Raw genomic sequence first — 20,238 nt, 5'->3', positions numbered from 1 at the left:
ATATCTATATTGCAGTGTAGAAATAAAGCAGCCAGTATTTTCCCTGAACATAAACAATAAAACACCCAAATCTAACTCTCTCTGCACATGTTACATCAGCCCCACCTGCAGTGCATATGGTTTTATCCATTAGAGAGTGATTGTGCCTTTCCGTGTGAATCAGAATAACCCCCATTGACTGTATAATTAATAAGACAACAATTAGAATATTGTTCTAAACCTTATGTGTTGCCATAGTTCCTAGCTCTTGATTGCTTTATAAATGCCAAATTGATTCTCTTCCTGGCACCAATTAATTTCTCAAATGAAGTCACTGCATTTATTCCATCTGTGGAATTTGTCATATGAAACTGATGATTGATTTAAAGAGATATTATTGAAGTTACATTCTGTTGCACCGCAAATTGATTGATTAATTACATTTTTAGGGACATGTCATTGGTTTGCTGTTACAAAATGTTTGAGAGTTGCTAGTTATAGAGACATACAGGGGGACATTTACTAAGTAGGGAGTTCAATTTCAGATGGGATGTTGCTATGGGCAACCAATCATATACTATCTAATATCTTGTAGAAGGTGCTAAATAAATAAGTAGATTATGATTGGTTGCCCATAGCAACATCCCATGTAAAATTCTGTAGAACTCCCATCAGGGCTGCCACTAGGAATTTTGGGACCCAGCACTGATTTCCAGTCGAGGCCCCTCTGGGCCCCCCACCCCCCTTCCCCCTCATCGCCTGATTCCTGCTTCCTCATCAACTGCAGGTCCCGAAGCACAGGCTTCTTCCATGGAGAATCCCGGCAGCCAATTAAAAAGTAACACCACCTGTGAGCCAGTCAGAGCTTGTGTACCGGCAGCCACTCTGATTGCCTAACTGTATACAAGCTCTTATTGGCTCAAAAGCCAGTGCAGTATTTTAGTTGGCCACTGGTGTCCTGCATTGAAGAAGCTTGTGCTTTGTTCAGTGCACAGAGTGCAGCGCAGGCAGCAAAAAGGAGGCAGCCGGGGGGTTGCGGTAGGCAAAATGAGCTGCCCAGGCCCTTCCAGAGGCTGGGGCCCGGGACAGCTGTACCCACAGCACCCCCCTGTCGACGGCCCTGACTCCCATCTTAGTAAATTTCCTCCTTAGTTTCTATGACCCTTTAAATGAGGTGAAATGGATTTCCTATTGCTCTGTTGCTCCAGAGCAATACCATTTAGCAGACTGTTAGATACATTTTATTAAAGCTAAATAAATTGTTCTGTAATATGTACAAAATGTAACTCTTACTAGACCTTGAACCATTAAAAGCTTTAGCTATATAAATATGCATATATGAGGCAGAATGAAGGTTATGTAATTCCACAGAGACGTTGACATATTTATTTCTGGACAATAGGTCAGCAATGCATTAGAGAGAAATGGACTAGTAGCCGCTGGCAGTGGTTCTTTACTAATCTACTGTACAGTACATTTTTAATACATTAAGTTAAAGTGCCCGGGTCTACAGGATTCATGTCAAATATACATTTTCTGGAGATCATTTCATTTCATAAGCTCATTAATAACAATCTCTACAAGAATACCGGACTGATATTTATAGATTACAGGAAAATTGAGTTTGTTTTGTCACTAGGCAAGATAATAGTACAAATAATCATTATATTTAATGAGAGTTAATTGTAGTCCAGAAAGAATGTTATGATATGTGTAATATAAAGTGGACACTGAAAATGGTTGCCGTAGAGACTGCTAATATGGATGCTTTTGTCTCAAATAAACGTATTTATCAAATTTTAATGTGATTTGTATATAAAATTAATGGGGACTTCTCCTGATGAGGGGTTGCAGAATACATCCCACACTTTGATGTTCTAACTGAACCTGGGTTTAATGCGTGCTAAGTAATCTCAAATTAAATTGTTATGAAGATATTTCCATTTCTTTCCTGATTATATTTTATCGTTGCTTCAGTTTACTTATTACAGTCTGCAAGGGTGCTGTGGGGTAGGTCATTTGCCATAAGACTGTTCCATTCCTCCCACAATGCATAACCCATCCATTAAAAACCTTAACTGTTGCAAAGTCTTTCTAAATCAAGCCTTCAAAATATAGAGATGAGATCATAAAGTTCATTCCACATGCAGTACTGAGCCAATTTATCTATGTGACTCATGGTAAACAACAGAAGCGAAGGGAATGTTGTTTTCTTTCTTTTCCCACTGAAAATCATTTGTCCATAATTGTGTGGAATAATGAATGAAATTTTGTCATAAGCACGAAGAAGCCAATGATACAGACCAACCTTTTGGCTATATTTATTATTATTACAAATGCATATTTGTTGCTTTTTTAACCCATTCAGTAATATGCCCGGAAATCTTCCGGGGTCACTGCCAACACTGGCCAGCATGGAAGATTTCCGTGCATACCACTGTAACTAGATGTGGTGCCTTCAGTGGTACACCATCTGGCAGCAGGGCTAGATTAAGTGTTCGGGGGTCCGGGTCACTTTAGACAGGGGGGGCCCTCTCACTTGTCATTACTGTCTGCAAACTGCACGGGACATATTACGCTGTCAAAACACAGAGTAAAGGCAGTATAAACTTGTTCAATGGGTAACTGCAGGGGGTGGGTTTAATATAAACATATATATATATATATATATATATATATATATATATAGATATACAGTAGATATATATATATATATATATATATATATATATATATATATATATATATGAGAGAGAGAGAGAGAGAGAGAGAGAGACAGAGAGAGAGAACACCCACAGAGACTCCAGAAGAGGACGGTGAGATTAATAGGCAGCACTCCACTGACTTTGAATAAATCAACTTGTATTTAGTGCATAAACAGAATTTGTATTTCCATTAGACAATGTTTATTGTGGTCTTTTCATCAAGTCCAATATACCAATACATACAGTAGCGGTTACATGTGTGTTTTTGCGCACATGTAACCGCTATGTATTGGACCTGATGAAAAGACCATAACAGGTCTTGAAACGTTGTCTAATGGAAATACAAATGCTGTTTATTAATTGCAAGCTATTATAATTCTGCCCTGCTGGCAGTATGCTCCCGCCGCGTCTTCAACCCGCTCTCACCGGGTCTGTAAGACGCGGCGGGAACACGCTGCCAGCATGCCGGGCAAGCGGCTCAGGGGGAGGAGGAGGAGCACAGTTTGTTTTAAGGCATTTATACACTGTATGTTTTGTGGTTATTCACTTGTTGGAGAGGCTTGAGAAAGGGGTGCAGCCCCAAAATGCTGCCTATTTTTTCACTTTATTGGATTTGGTATTACGTCTCTGAGTGCCACTTCTTTAAGTGTATCTAGGTCCAGCTTTAGGAGGGAACCAGGGCATCCTTCAGCAGAGGAGTGCCAGTTACCAGCACCACATGTGTGTAGGAGCCCTGACAGGCTCAGCGTTGCCTTTGATTGAAAACCCTCCTATGACGAGGCCGCTGCTGCTGCTGTCCTCCATGGGCCTGAGAAGCATATGATGAGCTCCACCAAGCAGAGCTCAGCACAAGCCTCTCAGACTCTGACCTCTTGTGCAGTCTCATGGGACTTAGTCAACTCCTAGTAATGCACTGCACACTTGTGCAGTCAGTGTGCCTTGGCTCCTGATGCTCAGCACCATTAATCATTGTCGCATTGGTAGATAGGTAAAGCTGCAGCACTACCCCACTCCCATGCACAAAACCTTTAGCTTAAATAAAAAAAATACATGCTATCCACAGTTGCCCCCTTAATCCAACCCTGTCTGGCAGCACTACCCACGTGGTTGCTGGCCCCACAAAAACCTCAACTCCGGTTATGACACTTGAAGCGTTTCCAAAAGAATATAGTTTATGTAAATTATGGTCCTGATAAGTCTGTTGTATTTGCAGCTGCTGATGCATCTGACCGTGGCTGACTGTTTACTATAATCTAGTAATGTGAATATCAGCCTGACTACAGCATGCAAGTATCCATGTGTCTGTATGCATCTTGGTCGTTATGCCTACTGTTTTTCCAACCACAGCAATCATCATTAGTATTGTAATTTACACCCTTTCTAATCTGGGTGCAAAAGGTCTGTTAAAATCAGTCAAATAAAGCACAAAATTAGATTTCTCTTTGGCTATCAAAATACTTTCATATCTAAGATTGTACATGGCAAAGTACATTGGTTGACATATTTGTGTATTATTAGCATACTAGTTGAAAGCCTGTCAAAACGACAGCTTCCAAAATTTACTTTTACTTTAATTTTGAACTGTGACAGTTTTTAGCCCACAAACTCTCCCCCCCCTCCCCCAGTCCCTATCTGCTCCTACCTTCAGTTCTGTATTCAAAGCTCCCTCTCTCCATATCCACAAAGTTTGAAACCGATCCATATCCCTGGATAGCTTTCACTTTCTGCTATGACAACTTTTAGCACACAAATGAGTAATTTGGTATTTTGAGTGACTTCTGGTACACCTTTATATTGCTTATATCACCAATATATGCTGTTATTGATGACAACAACATGAATTGATCAGGTTTTGTAAAATACTATATATAATTTAAACGTCACACCCTTGTATTGTCTGTGTCATCGATATATGGGGTGTTTGATGACATTTACACGAACTGAAAAATATTGAAACTGTGTCAACACCAATATGTGCAGTTTTTATATAATTCATTATTATGGACATAAGTCACTGTAGGTTGATTTACATTGATATTTGTATTTTCATTGTACTACGATACATGATTTATGACATAAAGCTCTGCGGCATAGACAAAAGTGATATTTTTTCATACATATTTATTTCAGGTTTCAATAAATAGATAATAAATATTGATACGTATCCATGACGCTTTGGAGCACCACCAACTAGAGATATAGCACAAACTCTGTAAAGAGTATATACTGTAACTGCTTATGTTGGTCCAAAAATTCCCAGATATATAAATCCCTTGCATCCAATCCAAAACTGTTTGGGCCAGATCAGTGCCGATTCCCAGTTAATTGTACTTAATATATAAAATTTGCCATGTTTATTAAAATAATTACAGTAACCAATTGTGCATAAGAAAAGTAAATACAGGTATAAAGGAGTTTATTTAGCATTAAAGGGGGAGGGATAATTCATCTCTGCCGATATTTCTGACAGTGGAAATATCGGCAGTTCTGTATGCAATGCTGGCCGGGACCAGGGGGTAAAGTGAGGGGGAACGAGGTGGAACTGAGTTCCAGCACCTCTAATGGTGAGGTGAAACAGTTTAACCTCCACATTGGCCCTGCACAGTAATTCTAACAGAAAAGCATTCTAGTTTGCAGGGGGATGCCAAAAACCATACCACTGGCCCTGTCTCTGCCTAATGAGGGGAGGGGAGGGGGGGAAATAGGTGACATAGAGAAATGAGTTCCCCCACCTCTGCATGACCACTTTAAGCCCTGGCCGGGACTCACCTGCTACAGACCCATCTACCTATGGAGGCAAGTCTGTGCTGTCGGAAGCCATTTTTTTACAAAGCAGCAGCGTTTTTCTCAATCCACAAACTTCTATTTTCTGTGTCATTGGCTTGGGGATCTGTATGCCTGGAGACACAGAAAGGAGTTGGGCAATAACAATTAGGGTGTTGTTAGCTCATTACTACAATAAGCTGTATATACAGATACACTTTTTAGGAAGTTTAACATCTAGATGTGCTGGAGGGATAGTGCATAAATATGCCATAATGATCATGACTATCAGCAGCACTATTTGAGTTAATCTAATTGTCTGGTTATATCTAAGGCTACCCATCTGAAATAATTACCATTGTGGTTACATTACAGTTTATATAACCATGCAGCATTACTTTATTAACATTCCCTTTTCACTGTAGGAAAAAATACTTTACATTTTGGAAATATGTTGTTTCATTGAATTTAAATTAAATTATATTTAATATAGGTACTGGTTTCCTAGCACGGTGCTGAGATTTTCTACGTGCGGCACCGTAGAGAAATCGCATCGCATGGGCCATTATAGCGGCATGCAATGCAATTTTTTCATGTACACCACTACAGGTATATTGCATCGCATCGCATGTCCCGCAAAATCGCATGCGATCGCATGCGATTTTATAGGGTGTACAATGCCATGACATTAGGTATACAATAATATGATTGTATGTCCCAAAAATAGATTTAACGCAACCCCCCTCCCCCCCCCCACTATCCACGCCACCCCGAACCGCGGCGAGCATAGCGTTAGGAACTGACCCTGGTACCTAACATTTATAAAGCGATGTTTCAATGCCTCTATATTGGCATTTTCCTCAGGCTCGCTCAAAGAAAAAGCTTTGTTTGTGCATGTGTGAGAAAGAGATGTAGATGTAGTGTTCTCTCTGCCAGCAAATGGCAGTGTTTCTGAGACTCACGGACACTAGACATATATATATATATATATATATATATATATATGTATAGATATCTATCTAGATATCTACAGATCCACAAAGCCTGCACTCGCACTTGCATCAAAAAGACAATGGGTGGGGTGCCTTAATGGAATACAGGTTCTTAGCCTGTAACCAAAATGTATAGACAAAAAGGTCTCACTGTGGGGTGAGACAAAAGCACTCTCCACTGAATTACTAAAGATCAGGAAAAAACATCTGATAAATCAAAAACCAGCCAAAATAATAAGCATAATCCTGAGCTATATGCTCCAACGTTTCGGTCACTAACCGTGACCTTTGTCAAGGAGTCTGTCAAGTCCAGCAGCAAAGTAAGGTGGTCACCAAGTTCATAGAAAAGACAACAGGGAATATCCACAGGATCAGGGCCACCTCTAGATAGATAGATATCTAGATAGATAGATAGATAGATAGATAGATAGATAGATAGATAGATAGATCACCTCTCAAAAACCTGGCATTTTCTCCTGTGTTTGTGTATTAATTCGATTTTCAGCTTTCTGTAACAATGTGTACCAGTACACCATAACCATGGGCATGATGTGGTAAACCACTTCCCTTTACTAAACTTTTTGTGTCACAATAGTAAATAAAATGTAATCATCCAGACAGACACAACAAGCACTCAGTACTTGAAATAACAGTACCTTTAGGTAAATAGTAATGCAGTGAGGAATCGTCTTCGGCAATATATTTGTTTTTCTTTCATGCGTGTGATTGGTTCCATTCTGGTTTTATTCCTAGGGGTAGATACAGCCTTTAATGCTTTACTTTTAATGCATTATAACTTTAGATCCGTACCCTGTCCACTAGACTTAAACAAAACAGATACTTTGGTGTTTCAATAGTTTGAGGAGTACATCAAATGCTTGCTTTTAGGTACACTGTGACTATATTTACTGTACAGCACTTTGCCTGCAAACCTCTCATAGCCAGCGGTCCCATCTAGACTAATCTAAGTTGGAGTCTGTTATTTCCAGTTTACATCACCCTATTTTAACATACTGGTGATAACATTACTGTATTCTTCAAAATGCAGTTACACTTGTATTTGTATTTCTTTTTTGTAATACAAAAAATCACATATTTAAACGCATTCATATATATGCAAATAAGGTAGAATAAGGCCCTTGGAAAAATAAATTGCTGCACATAACTGCTCTAATACTACAACATTAATCAATCGTATCCCAGAAATGAGTTAGGTACATTGGGGCAGATATATTAAGCCTTAACAAGAGATAAATGCAATGGTGATAAGGAGAGATACACGTCCAGCCAATCAGCTCCTTACTGACTTTTTTCAAACACAGCCTGTAACATGGCAGTTAACAGGTGATTGGCTGAACGTTTATCTCTCCTTATCACCTTTGCATTTATCTCTTGTTAAAGCTTAATACATCTGCCCCAATGTTACTTGGCTTAACCTGCAGAAATACAAATATGTGAAATGAGCACACAAGCTTTTAATCCAAGTCACCCATCCCTATCAGTCCAGCCCAGTCAGACTTGCCATCCATGATATTTATGGCTATCCATTTTTTCTATTTCAGCATTTACTTAATGGATAACTTTTGCAATATTATTTGACAATGGTTTAAAAAAATGTATATATTGTGTGAGTCCTTATCACAGTGAGAAACTGTTCCACGGATCTATCACCCATTTTGCGGAAAAAACGTTGTCCTTCTGATACATTTCAGTCTTACTAATATTCACACTGATGGTCAATGTTTTTCGACTGTTATGCATCAAAGTGGCTAAAAAGTTGAACATTCAATGATATGTATGTAAGCATAGAGGAGCAGTTGTGATTGAGACACATGGTATCAGGAGATGTGCTGGGCGGTCATGGGAAGTGTCGGATGCATAAATATGGTCTATCTTATGGGTATTTTATAAGAAATATCCCAGACATGTTGCTGCACTGGTGGCATGCTCAAATGCTTAATCACTAGCAATGCAGGCCATACTCAGATGCACAGTCTTCCCCTAGCACAGGGTTTTTACAAAATGAAATGGTATGAATGATGGTTGCATCTAATTTAATCAGTTGGTAATACAGAGTTGAAAAAACTAAAAGTGGGCCTTTTAGCCATTGCACATGGATAGCACGGATGTACAGCAGGAACATTGCACATATTACACCAGCCTTACATGCCGATCCAGAATCATCCCTCCAAGCGGTATTTTAACATCTACAAATGCTCAAAGTGGCCGCCATGCACATGCAAACAAATGGCTGTATATCAGGGAAGGGCTTGTAGCTTTATTAGCACAAAGCAGCACTCGATACACTAGCAAACGAGGCACACAAGGAAGCATCATTGGCCAATTCAAAACCAGCTCCAAAGCCTTTAAACGCCTCATAAACTGCTACATGCATGCACAGCACACTTCACAGCCCAGTTTCCAAATGTTGTCTGGCACGCTTATATAGACCACGCGCTACATTAACCAAGTCCATCAACGAAATAAAATAATGAAGTTGCTGCCTCAGCATTCTGCCCATATCTACAAAACTGAAGTACTAACTGTACAGTCACAGACCTTGGGTGATCAGCTCATCTGTCTTGGACATCTTTAGACACCTTTTAGAAACACTGCAAAAATGTAAGAATTATACAGGATAAATACTGCAGCCTGCCATGTGTGGGCAGTGGCTAAAGGCGCACAATATAAGTAAAGCCAAGTCTGCAACTTACAAATTCAAAGACTTCCACTGCATTTCTTGTTTTCATTTCTGATAGTGCTCTATCATTTGCAGAAAAATGTGTATGGTAGAGTTCACTAAGTCCTGAACACATTTTAAAACGATTAGTACTCAGTTTTTAGTATAATTATAATAATGTATATAATTATACCGCACTTTAGTCTTTAGTATTCAAACAGGAAATATATTTACCTTATAAGTATATGCCACATCAAACATAGGATTGGCAATAGCTATTTTCCCTTTTTCCAATTTTGTTCAGCACCTGTTATAAAGTGGAGCCTTTGGCATAAACAGAGTTTAAGTGTTTTGTTGCACTAGAGCATTACAACAAGGTGATTTATAATCTCTGCACTTTTGCTGTTTGTGTATATAAAATAAAATATATATAAAATAGAATGAACTGCACTGAAGAAATTGTTATTTTATATAACTCCAGTCTACGACCATACCCAATGGAGATGCCTTTGCGTATAACTTCTTATTATAAGTATGTTTTTTGATATAAATATATCTGATACTTATTTCATGCGCTTGCTAGTACTCATGATAGAAAAATAAAGAAAATTGGGGAAGCATAATAAATAGTTGTGGCCATTTCACTAATTATGGAGCACACTGGCTAGCATTAGTCTGAATCTCAATAAGGCATCTTTGTGGAATTCTGGGATATTTTTCCACAATGTCAAAGAATAGACCTTAGCTGGCTTGTACAGTATTTCTCGATACCACAAAAATGGATGGTCAAAAAGGGAAAAATCTTAATGTCCATACACACTGGGTGATTTTGTCCAGCGTGTATGGACAATGATGATGAGGACAATTGAGTTGAAAATTGCTCATTGCATACACAATAAACAATTTTCACACTTCTGAGCAATTTTCCTGGGGTTGGATGATTTTCCATAGCAGGACGCTATGGAAAGCCGTCCATCCCGTTGCTTATCTGCTGGTAATACCAGCAGATGAGCAGAGGGGCCAGCAATGATGGGCCAGGGGCAAATGCAATGATGGGCCAGGGGCAAATGCAATGATGGGCCAGGGGCAAATGCAGGATTTCTAAGGGGGGGTCTGTGTCTGTGTGCATCTTGGTGGTCAGCACGCCAGTGTTAAATATATCTACGCCGGAATCCCGACTACCACCATGAGACCGACGTCATAATCCCAAAATCAGTTATGATGCCAGTGCCGAAATCCTGACAGCCGGCATGCTAAACAGCAGGAGGGGGGGTGGGGGTAGGTTTAGGCACTAGTGGGGGAACTTAGGGTAAGGCTATGGGTTGGGGGGATAGGGTCAGGCCTGCAGGAAAAGAGGGTTAAGTTTTGGGGGGGTGGCAGTGGTAGAGCAAGTAAACTTACCTGAAACTTGTTGCGATTCCCTCCTTTAGGGTGCCAGAATCAGTTATCCGCACCGCCAGTCACACACAGATGGAGCTGGGCTATTCAGCGCCATTCACCGAGACGCAAATGGGGTGCAGCGGTATGGATAAAGACGGCTCCATCTGTGTGTATGTGTGTATATTATGTTGTTGCTGTATATATATTTATATAAAGTATATGAACCGCACTCCAGTCCCAATCTTTAAATAGGGGTGCTCCTTTAAGGCAGTCAAAATTCCAATAATATTGTCAAGTTCCAGTATTACACTGAAGAAGGCACTCGCCAAAAAAGGTGAAGATAAAAAAGCTACTTCTGCTGCTTCTGGCTTTTGAGTTGAAAGCAGCTCAATCAATGAAACTGAGCTGCTTTCGGCTCAATGTCGCCCAGTGTGCATGGGCCTTTAAAATAAGTTCAAATTATACCATTGTGATTCTTTCTAAACTATATTTTAAACCTATAGGTAAATTAGATTAAGATTCTGTTTATATTTTTTAAAATACTTTGTGTATCACAAAAAGCGTTATGTGTCATCTGGATAAGTATGGATGCAGTAACTTACTGCAGGTTGAAAATCTCCAAACAAATCTTAAAGTCCCATAGTCAAAAATACCTTGTACAAATATTTCTCACCGGTATCATATTTTATTTGCTCAATTACTCCAGTTTGTCCACAACAGTATAAAATGGCAAACATGTTATTTGCAAGATGAAAATAAAGAAAAAAATAAAATAAAGAAAAACATTAGCAGGCTTTTTAAATGATTTTTTTTAAACTGCAGATTTATATCAGCGTCAATTTATATAGACTGTATATAAAACCCTCTGATGTATTTTAATGCTTTAACTGATGCATATTTAATTGACTCTGTCTCTTCTTATTGAGGTTGTTATCAGTCTTCTGAATAACCCTATGGATACTCAGAATGGCCAATGTCGCACGAATGCCAGTGAAATGGCATACAGTACAAGGATGCTGTCGCTGGATCTAACACTTCTTTCTAATGGTTACAACGTTCCTGCGTTTTTCTTATAATCCCCCTGTTGCCACCCAAATCGCAAACACAAAGTGATGCATGCACTGTGCAACTCAGACCCATGCACAGTGATATCGGAATAGCCCAACCGCGTAAATATCAGAATAGCGAACATCACTGAATCAGGCCCCTATTTCCTGGACTATATTGCATGTGTTTTAGGGGGCTCTAAATATTGATATACAGAATTCCAAATATTTGCAAAGGAATGTTTATTTTATGGAATCACAATTACATGTTGTTATTATTTTTCTATTTAATACATTGATTTTACAGTGCTACTTTCTATTTATGTTATGTTCCATTATTTCAGCAAGTAGTAGACAATATATTCAGGAGGAGAGAGACAGTTTATAGTTATACCTACTGTATAGCATAGTTGCCTACCCTCCTGCATTCTGCAGGAGACTCTCTGAAATAACAGTAATCTCCCTCTCTCCCTCATTAGTCTAGCAATCTCCCTCTTTTCACCTAGCCCATGTTACACTGTTAACATTTTTGGGGAAAAAAGGAATGAGAGAGAGATACATTTCCATTGAATCATTATCCCTATTTCCCAGCATTGGTGATAAAACACAATGATCCCTCCGGCTACATACATTTATTGTGGACATTTATATGGAACCAAGTGGAAAACATAATAGATGAACAATCCCTGACACGTAGCAGTGACTTTTCTTTACCAAGTATAGTATTTCTTGCTGCTTTGGGGCTCACCTACATTTGGATATAAATCATTTTAAAAGATTCATCTCAGATGTAGCAGTACACACGTTCACAATCTCGCCATATATGGAACTAGACACGCCCTTTAGGTGGAGCATGACACGCCCCCTCAATGGAGCGCTGTGCAAAATTCTACTACCAACTATAATCTCCCTGAAACTAGTTTTCAAAAGTAGGCAAGTATGACCTATTGTAGAGGAGGTTAGGATATGGGAGCATTTCTTACAGGATTTACTGGACTCAGGTTTGTAAGTCTGCATTTATTTGATTCATATTTCACATTTACAATGTCAGTTTTAAAATGTTTATGATGCCAAATAGAGCTGCTAGACAGCGTAATATACATGGACAAAACACTGCAATGTAGTCTTATTTACGGAGCACAGTATAACAATTCAGCATAACCCAGAAATCACTTTGTCAGTAGACCATTTGAATCCTGCAACTGTAAAGTTAAAAAATGATCTGACTGACATTTGTCTAATTATTCATTTTCTCAGAATATGAGTGAGTGATATCCATCTTCTTCTAAGTACAGCATGACAATGGAATATTTCCCTCATGCAGATTTTTGTACCCACCTATTGTTCTCAATTACTAATAAGTGCCTGCTCACCAGAGGGTACCAAAACGTGCAAGGTTTCTCAATCAGGAACATTTCGTGTGAATAACTGCTTTTGTATTATCTATTAACTACTGTTAGCCCTTTGGAAATACAAACATGTATTGGCAGCCATTAAAAAGAAGATCATGCTAATGCGTGTTGAAACACTACAATGTCTTTCCAGTCACTGGTTTTCAGCACACAATAAATCAGATAAATATTTTAAAATAAAATGTGATTGAATGCTTATTTTTACCAAAACAAATTCTTTACTATATTAATATGAAAAAAAGAATGGTTATAAAAACATTAAAGGTGACAAAGCTGTCCCTTGAATAATTATTATACAAATCTATTGGGACTTTCTCTAGGTCACTGGCATTGGCAGCTACAAAGGTGGGGCTGCAGCGCAGTACAAATTGGTCACTAGCCAATCACAAAAGGGCAGTATGTGACAATGCTTGTGATTGGCTGAGCAACTAAATGGACAACCCCAGTTTGCAGGCAGAGGTTTGCACTCATAATGGGCAATTGTTTCACCTTTATCTGTATTTTCTCCAATGGGATTACAAACATGAAATATATATTTGCAATTGAATTACACTAGACCAAGAGCAGAAACAAAAAAACATATTATTTTATTATTTTAAATTACGTAGTGTAAATTGTTTCACTATGTTACACCTTAAAATAAATGTATGTACTGTATGTGCTTTATTTTATTTATACATATTTTGCATAATGGACAAGGGTCTTAAGGACTTTAGGCTCCACATAGTGATCACTGGACTGCAGTTGTCCTTGTTTTAATACTCCAACCCCTTTTTAGTGCTGCCCTTTGAATGCCAACTGTCACGAGTAGGAGTTTGTACACTCAGTCGTGACCTTGGTGGTCTGGTGGCTGGTGCAAACTGTCACAGCGGGCGATGTACAGGCGGCACTAAGGGCTCTTAAAGCTTGACAGGTAGAATGTAGGACCTACACATATATGTCCGACTGTGAGTTTTAACGGAACTCCTTGGTGAGGGCGCGGAGTCTAACTGCCCGGCGGTCTTCGCCAGGGACCCCTGCAAGGGAGTTTGGACTTCGCTGTGTCCGGACAGCAGGTTGCGGCTTCTCGTCAGAAGCACTCACTGGTGGCCTGAGACTGACTGTGATTGGAGGTAGGTCGAGACACAGGAACTGGAGGTAGTGTAATGGAGAACTGAAATAGCCGACTTGGCAAATAACTTTGGAACTTGAAACAGGAACACAAAGGGCTGACTTGACGTAGACACAGGAACAGGTGACAGGGTAACAGAACTGAAATGGCCGACTTGGCATTGACACAGGAACAGGTTACGGAGATAACAGAACTGAAGTGGCTGACTTGGCATATAACTGATAACTGAAGAAAACGGCAACTCAGGCCCACTTGGCATAAAACGGGTAACTGAAGAATACTGAGGATAAACACAGGAACTAGAGGAATAGGAACCAGAGCAGGAATAGGACTATTTGCGGACCGGACTGGGAATGCTGGATCAGACGGACAAGCAGAGCCTCTGGGAGCTGAATGCTGAAGACTCACACAGGGACTCCAGGAAGCAAGCTTGAACAGTGAAGAGTATCTGGAACATGCAGCAGGAAGACAAGGTACTGAAGGCGGTTCTGCATCTGTGAGCAAGATATTTGACCCCCCTGCCTTGTATTGATTTGGGAAATGACAGAGGGTAATCTCCCATCTGAGGCATGAATCCAGAAGACTTCAGTCTGAACTAGACAGGTGAGCCACAGGGAACAGGAGAACAAAGGGTTACAGGTGATTCCAGCTTCTGTCTGGATTTCCAACAGGTGCACAATCAATGAGCCAGCAATGCACAGACTGACTGGCAGCATAAACTCAGTCAGACTGGGACACAGAGCAGAATCACAAGTCAGGTAAGCTTGAATAAGCAGATCTGTGACACCAACGTAGCTGCGAGAGATGTGCAACATATCTGCGAAAAATGTTGAGGAATACTGTATGAATCTTATGAAGCTGGCAAATGATAAGGAAATCCTCACCGTCCTCTCACGACAAAGATTTGTCTCTTACATTGAATATGGCAAGGGGGTTTGACGGAAGAGGATTGCTTATTTTTGGCAAGAAAAAGCCATCCTTGCCATACAAACCCCCTTGCCGGCTGCATTGAGTACCCCTCAAAGTGTGCAGATTTTCAAAACAAGTTTATTGCAAGCATGCTAAAAGCCCTATGAATTGGATTTTCCAATATATCCTATTCATTCAGTGAAAAATAACAGTCATGAGAAGATGATGACCACACCTACTCCTCCCATGAGCCTCGACCTACCTACATCATATAGCAAATATGTGCATGAACTGTATATATGTTCAAAATGTTTTTTTGTTATTGTCACTGGAATTGGATATTACAATGTGTTTTACTTTAACTAAAGAAGTTACCAACAAAAAAGATATTGTTGAAAAATGATACATTTTCCCATCTATGTAGAATTCTGAGAACTGCTATTACACATGAATAGGACAGATGCTACAAATAAGGAAATTCAGTTTTTCTTCTTCAAGGACCAGGATAATATAGTATTTTCCAGCCGACAGGTGTTTCACATAACCATGAATACAATCTAAAGGCTATATGAAAGGTTATCTTCTTGGAAGGTATATTTTCACACAGCTAGCTTCATAATAAACAAACATTTTTCCCATTCTGGGTTCACAGTACACAAGATACAGTATGATTTTGATTTCCTAGGATAAATCAATAGCAATTGTAGACTGGGACCTACACAGGATCCATAAATAAATAAAGGCTAACTTAACAACATGATGCAAAGAGTGGTGTGCTGTAACCTATAGCAACCAATAACATACTAGAAATAAATAATCTACTGAAAGCAGACTAGTGCATTTAGTAATCTGACTAAATGCAAGAAGTAAAATTAAATTATTGCTCTTTATACTATGGCCCCTATTCAGATCTCATCACAGCACAAATTTGTTCTCAAAATGGGCAAAACCATGTGCAGTGCAGGTGGGGCAGATGTAACATATATAGAGAGAGTTCGATTTGTCTGAGTTAGTTTGTATTTATTTGTGCAGGGTAAATACTGGCTGCATTATTTTAACACTGCAATTTAGATTTCAGTTTCAATGTGAATAAATAGAGAATGGATGTATATAGAGTATGATAAATACCGTACGTCCCTCCTATTAAAAGGGCGTTCCTCTATGCATAAAATTCAGAATCAGACAGGGGTCCCCCCATTTGATCTGATAACAACCGACCTCAAAGGCAGTGACAGACAGTGTTGATGATATTGTATCTAGTGTAACACCATTTATTAAAACACACACAGACAGATTGAATAATAGATAATAAAACTGAAGAGGTGCAAATGGAAGAATGGCTAATTACCATAGGTGGTGGAGAACTTGGAAAGAATTCCAGTCTTTAAAATTCACATAGTGTAACGGAGATCCCAGGATTTACCGTCAAACATCTGGAATAAACAGGCAAGAGGTCCAAATACACCCTCCAGGAAAGTCCTGTACTCCAAGTGCTTTCAGCCTCCACTGAGGCACGTCAACACTGAAAAAGGCCTCAGTGGAGGCTGAAAGCTCTGGGAGTACAGGACTTTCCTGGAGGGTGTATTTGGACTTTTTTGGACATCTTACCTGTTCACAGGAACTGGGCGGGCAGCTGACATCCGGTGATGTCAGCCACCCGCCCACCACACCCTCGTCACTGTGCGATGTCAATGGGAATGCAGTGTTTTCCTGGAAACCCTCATGAAATGCTAATTGTCCCCATGGGCAAATTCCCTGGGCTGCCGCCTCATGCCCCCCGCCCGCAGTCTTGAGTGCATGCATCCGGCACATGCGCACATCAAAAACATTGTTCCTGCATGTGAATTCGCATGCAAAGTAATGAACCAGAATTAACCCCTAAATGTCCAAAGAATGGGCTACTGACTGATCCAAAGTATAGTGAGTGAAGCACTCTGCTTACCCTCAATAAGAATTGAACTTTGTCCATATGAAGAGTGGACAGTTGGCCTTATACAAGGATGTCAGCCATGTAATGTGTGGATCTCTGTCTGGTTACTGTGGCTGTAGACAAATAGCATGCAGTGTTTGGTCCTTGGTCCCTGTTGAAGTATGGCCAGATGCGTGTACTTGGTGGCAGCGTGATGAGCAGGTTTGACACTGCAGACAGGATAGGGTAACCTTTGCTGGGTATTGCTGTAAAAGCACCAGACAAAGCAGCTAGGGGCCAGACCAAATGCAGGATGGCATGGAGGCCGGGCAGTAATGGCCAGGGACCGGACCGGGAGAAGATATGGTGAATATTTATCTGAGATGAATGAATGTCAATTGTAATGACATTTGGTATAGCAACGGTTTCCTCATCTGGCCATATTTCAACAGAGACCAATGACTGGACATTGGGGAAGATGTATTAAGTCTAGTGAAGAGATAAAGTGGAGATAAAGTAGAAGGTAATAACGCACTAGCCAAACAGCTATGTTTGAAGAATGATAATTAGGAATTGATTGGCTGGTACGTTATATCCTTCTACTATCTTTTCACCAGGGTTAATACATTTGCCCTACTGCTTGCCATCTGCCTACAGCCACAGTGACCGGACAGAAGTTCATAAGTGGTGATAACACTTCAATTCTTATCAAAGAGATTGAGTATGGATAACAGTGATATGATGCTCTGCTCTGGACTTTCTGCTTAATGCATGATTACCTTCATCTGCGTTGAACAGGTTAATTGATAAGAAAAGTGTTCTACCACAGGTGATGGCAATCATACATTAGGAGGAAAGTGCAGGAGCAGAGCAATGTGTCCCTCCTGGAGATGGTCATGTTGAGAGGTATGTATTGTTTAGTGTGTATAATTCATCCTTGAACACTATTTGGCTGATCTCTGCAGGTGCACAGATCAGCTACAGCAGAGAGGACTGATCACAGAAGCCAGTATTGTCATTCATTGCACTCTCCATTTTAATCTTCATTTCTCTAATCACCATATACCTCTACAGTATACACAGGGCCGGTGTAAGGCTTCTCAGCACCCTAGGCAAAACTTCGACCTACTGCCCCCCTCATACTGCCACCAATACCCACTTTCTAACTCCTTAATGACTACCTGCCTAACATTCCAGAATGGCAGTAGGGAAGTATGCAACCACCTGTATTAAATACAAGGATCCTCATAGACATCCTTGATTTCTTTTTTTAATAGGCAGACTTAATGGCGCCCCCAAGATTCCAGCACCCTAGGCAGCTGCCTAAACCTGCCTAATGGTAGATCCGGCCCTGAGTATACAGTAGCTAAATACACTGCTCAAAAAAATAAAGGGAACACTAACATAACACATCCTAGATCTGAATGAATGAAATATTCTTATTAAATACTTTGTTCTTTACATAGTTGAATGTGCTGACAACCAAATCACACAAAAATTATCAATGGAAATCAAATTTATTAACCCATGGAGGTCTGGATTTGGAGTCACACTCAAAATTAAAAAACACACTACAGGCGCCAAGATCCAACTTTGATGAAATGTCCTGAAAACAAGTCAAAATGAGGCTCAGTAGTGTCTGGCCTCCACGTGCCTGTATGACCTCCCTACAACGCCTGGGCATGCTCTTGATGAGGTGGCAGATGGTCTCCTGAGAGATCTCCTCTCCGACCCGGACTAAAGCATCCGCCAACTCCTGGACAGTCTGGTGCAACGTGGCGTTGTTGGATGGAGCGAGACATGATGTCCCAGATATGCTCAATTGGATTCAGGTCTGGGGAACGGGCAGGCCAGTCCATAGCATCAATGCCTTTATCTTGCAGGAACTGCTGACACACTCCAGCTTCATGAGGTCTAACATCGTCTTGCATTAGAAGGATCCCAGGCCCAGAATATGGTCTCAAAAGGGATCTTAGGATCTCATCTCAGTACCTAATGGCAGTCAGGCTACAGTGCCTCTGGTGAATACACGGAGGGCTGTGCGGCCCCCCAAAGAAATGCCAGCCCACACCATTACTGACTCACTGCCAAACTGGTTATGCTGGAGGATGTTGCAGGCAGCAGAACGTTCTCCTTGGCATCTCCAGACTAGGGCCCTTATTCTGGTTGGTGCGGTAATATCCGCGTGTGTTCGTGCCGCCGATGTTTTGTGTGTGCGCATGTGCAGAGGCGTCTCTGCGCATGTGCGAGCCGGACGCACGGCAACATTCCGCATGAAATGTGTACACTATGAACAGGGGGTGGAGAGGGGTGTGAAGGGCTGTTTGGGCACATTACCATATGTTTACACCCCGCGTTTCATGGGCGTTCCCATGAAAACGCTGGGCGTACGTATGGTAATGCGGCCGTGACGCACGTGTAGGGGGCGGACATATGACATTGCCGGATATCAGCTGCCCGCCCAGATCCCTGCTTTTGCACGGAGAAATGCCCGTGTGGTCTGAGGTTGCGGGAGCTGGCGGACCACTCGGCCCTGCATTCGATGTTCTGCGACCATCGAATGATGGGGGAGGTTCCCTGAGATGGAGGGGGTGTATTCATGAGAAATACACGTGCAGTCCGTTCGGACAGCTTCTTACCGCGTACGGACGGAGTTGGCGATCCGTATGGAAGGCGGGGTTTAGGACGCACGGTGCTGGCCGCATATTCGGATCCGGCCGCACCGATCAGAATAAGGGCCTCTGTCACATTTGTCATGTGCTCAGTGTGAACCTGCTTTCAACTGTGAAGAGCACAGGGCGCCAGTGGTGAATTTGTCAATCTTGGTGTTCTCTGGCAAATGTTAAACGTGCTTCACTGTGTGGCTGTAAGCACATTCCCCATCTGTGGACGTCGGGCCCTCATACCACCCTCATGGAGTTTGTTTCTGACCATTTGTGTAGACACATGCACATTTTTGCTGCTGGAGGTCATTTTGCAGGGCTCCTCCTTGTACAAGGCGGAGGTAGCGGTCCTGCTGCTGGGTTGTTGCTCTCCTACGGGCCTCCTCCATGTCTCCTGATGTACTGGCCTTTCTTTTGGTAGCGCCTCCATGCTCTGGACACTACGCTGACAGACACAGCAAACCTTCTTGGCACCGCTTGCATTGATGTGCCATCCTGGATGAGCTGCACTACCTGAGCCACTTGTGTGGGTTGTAGACTCCGTCTCATGCTACCACTAGAGTGAAAGCACCGGCAGCTTTCAAAAGTGACCAAAACATCAGCCAGAAAGCATAGGAGCTGAGAACTGGTCTGTGGTCACCACCTGCAGAACAACTCCTTTATTAGGGGTGTCTTGCTAATTGCCTATA

General features: G+C 41.1%; 1 protein-coding gene across 3 annotated transcripts in view; it reads left to right on the top strand.

Moving 5' to 3' along the window:
- FRMPD4 (FERM and PDZ domain containing 4) overlaps positions 1-20,238 on the top strand; it is a 395,081-nt gene that overhangs the window by 232,565 nt on the left and 142,278 nt on the right. The window lies entirely within an intron of this gene.

The sequence above is a fragment of the Crinia signifera genome, chromosome 2, assembly GCF_055691185.1.
Source record: "Crinia signifera chromosome 2, ASM5569118v1, whole genome shotgun sequence".
Taxonomy (NCBI): Eukaryota; Metazoa; Chordata; class Amphibia; order Anura; family Myobatrachidae; genus Crinia; species Crinia signifera.
This window is presented reverse-complemented; position numbering and strand designations above follow the sequence as displayed.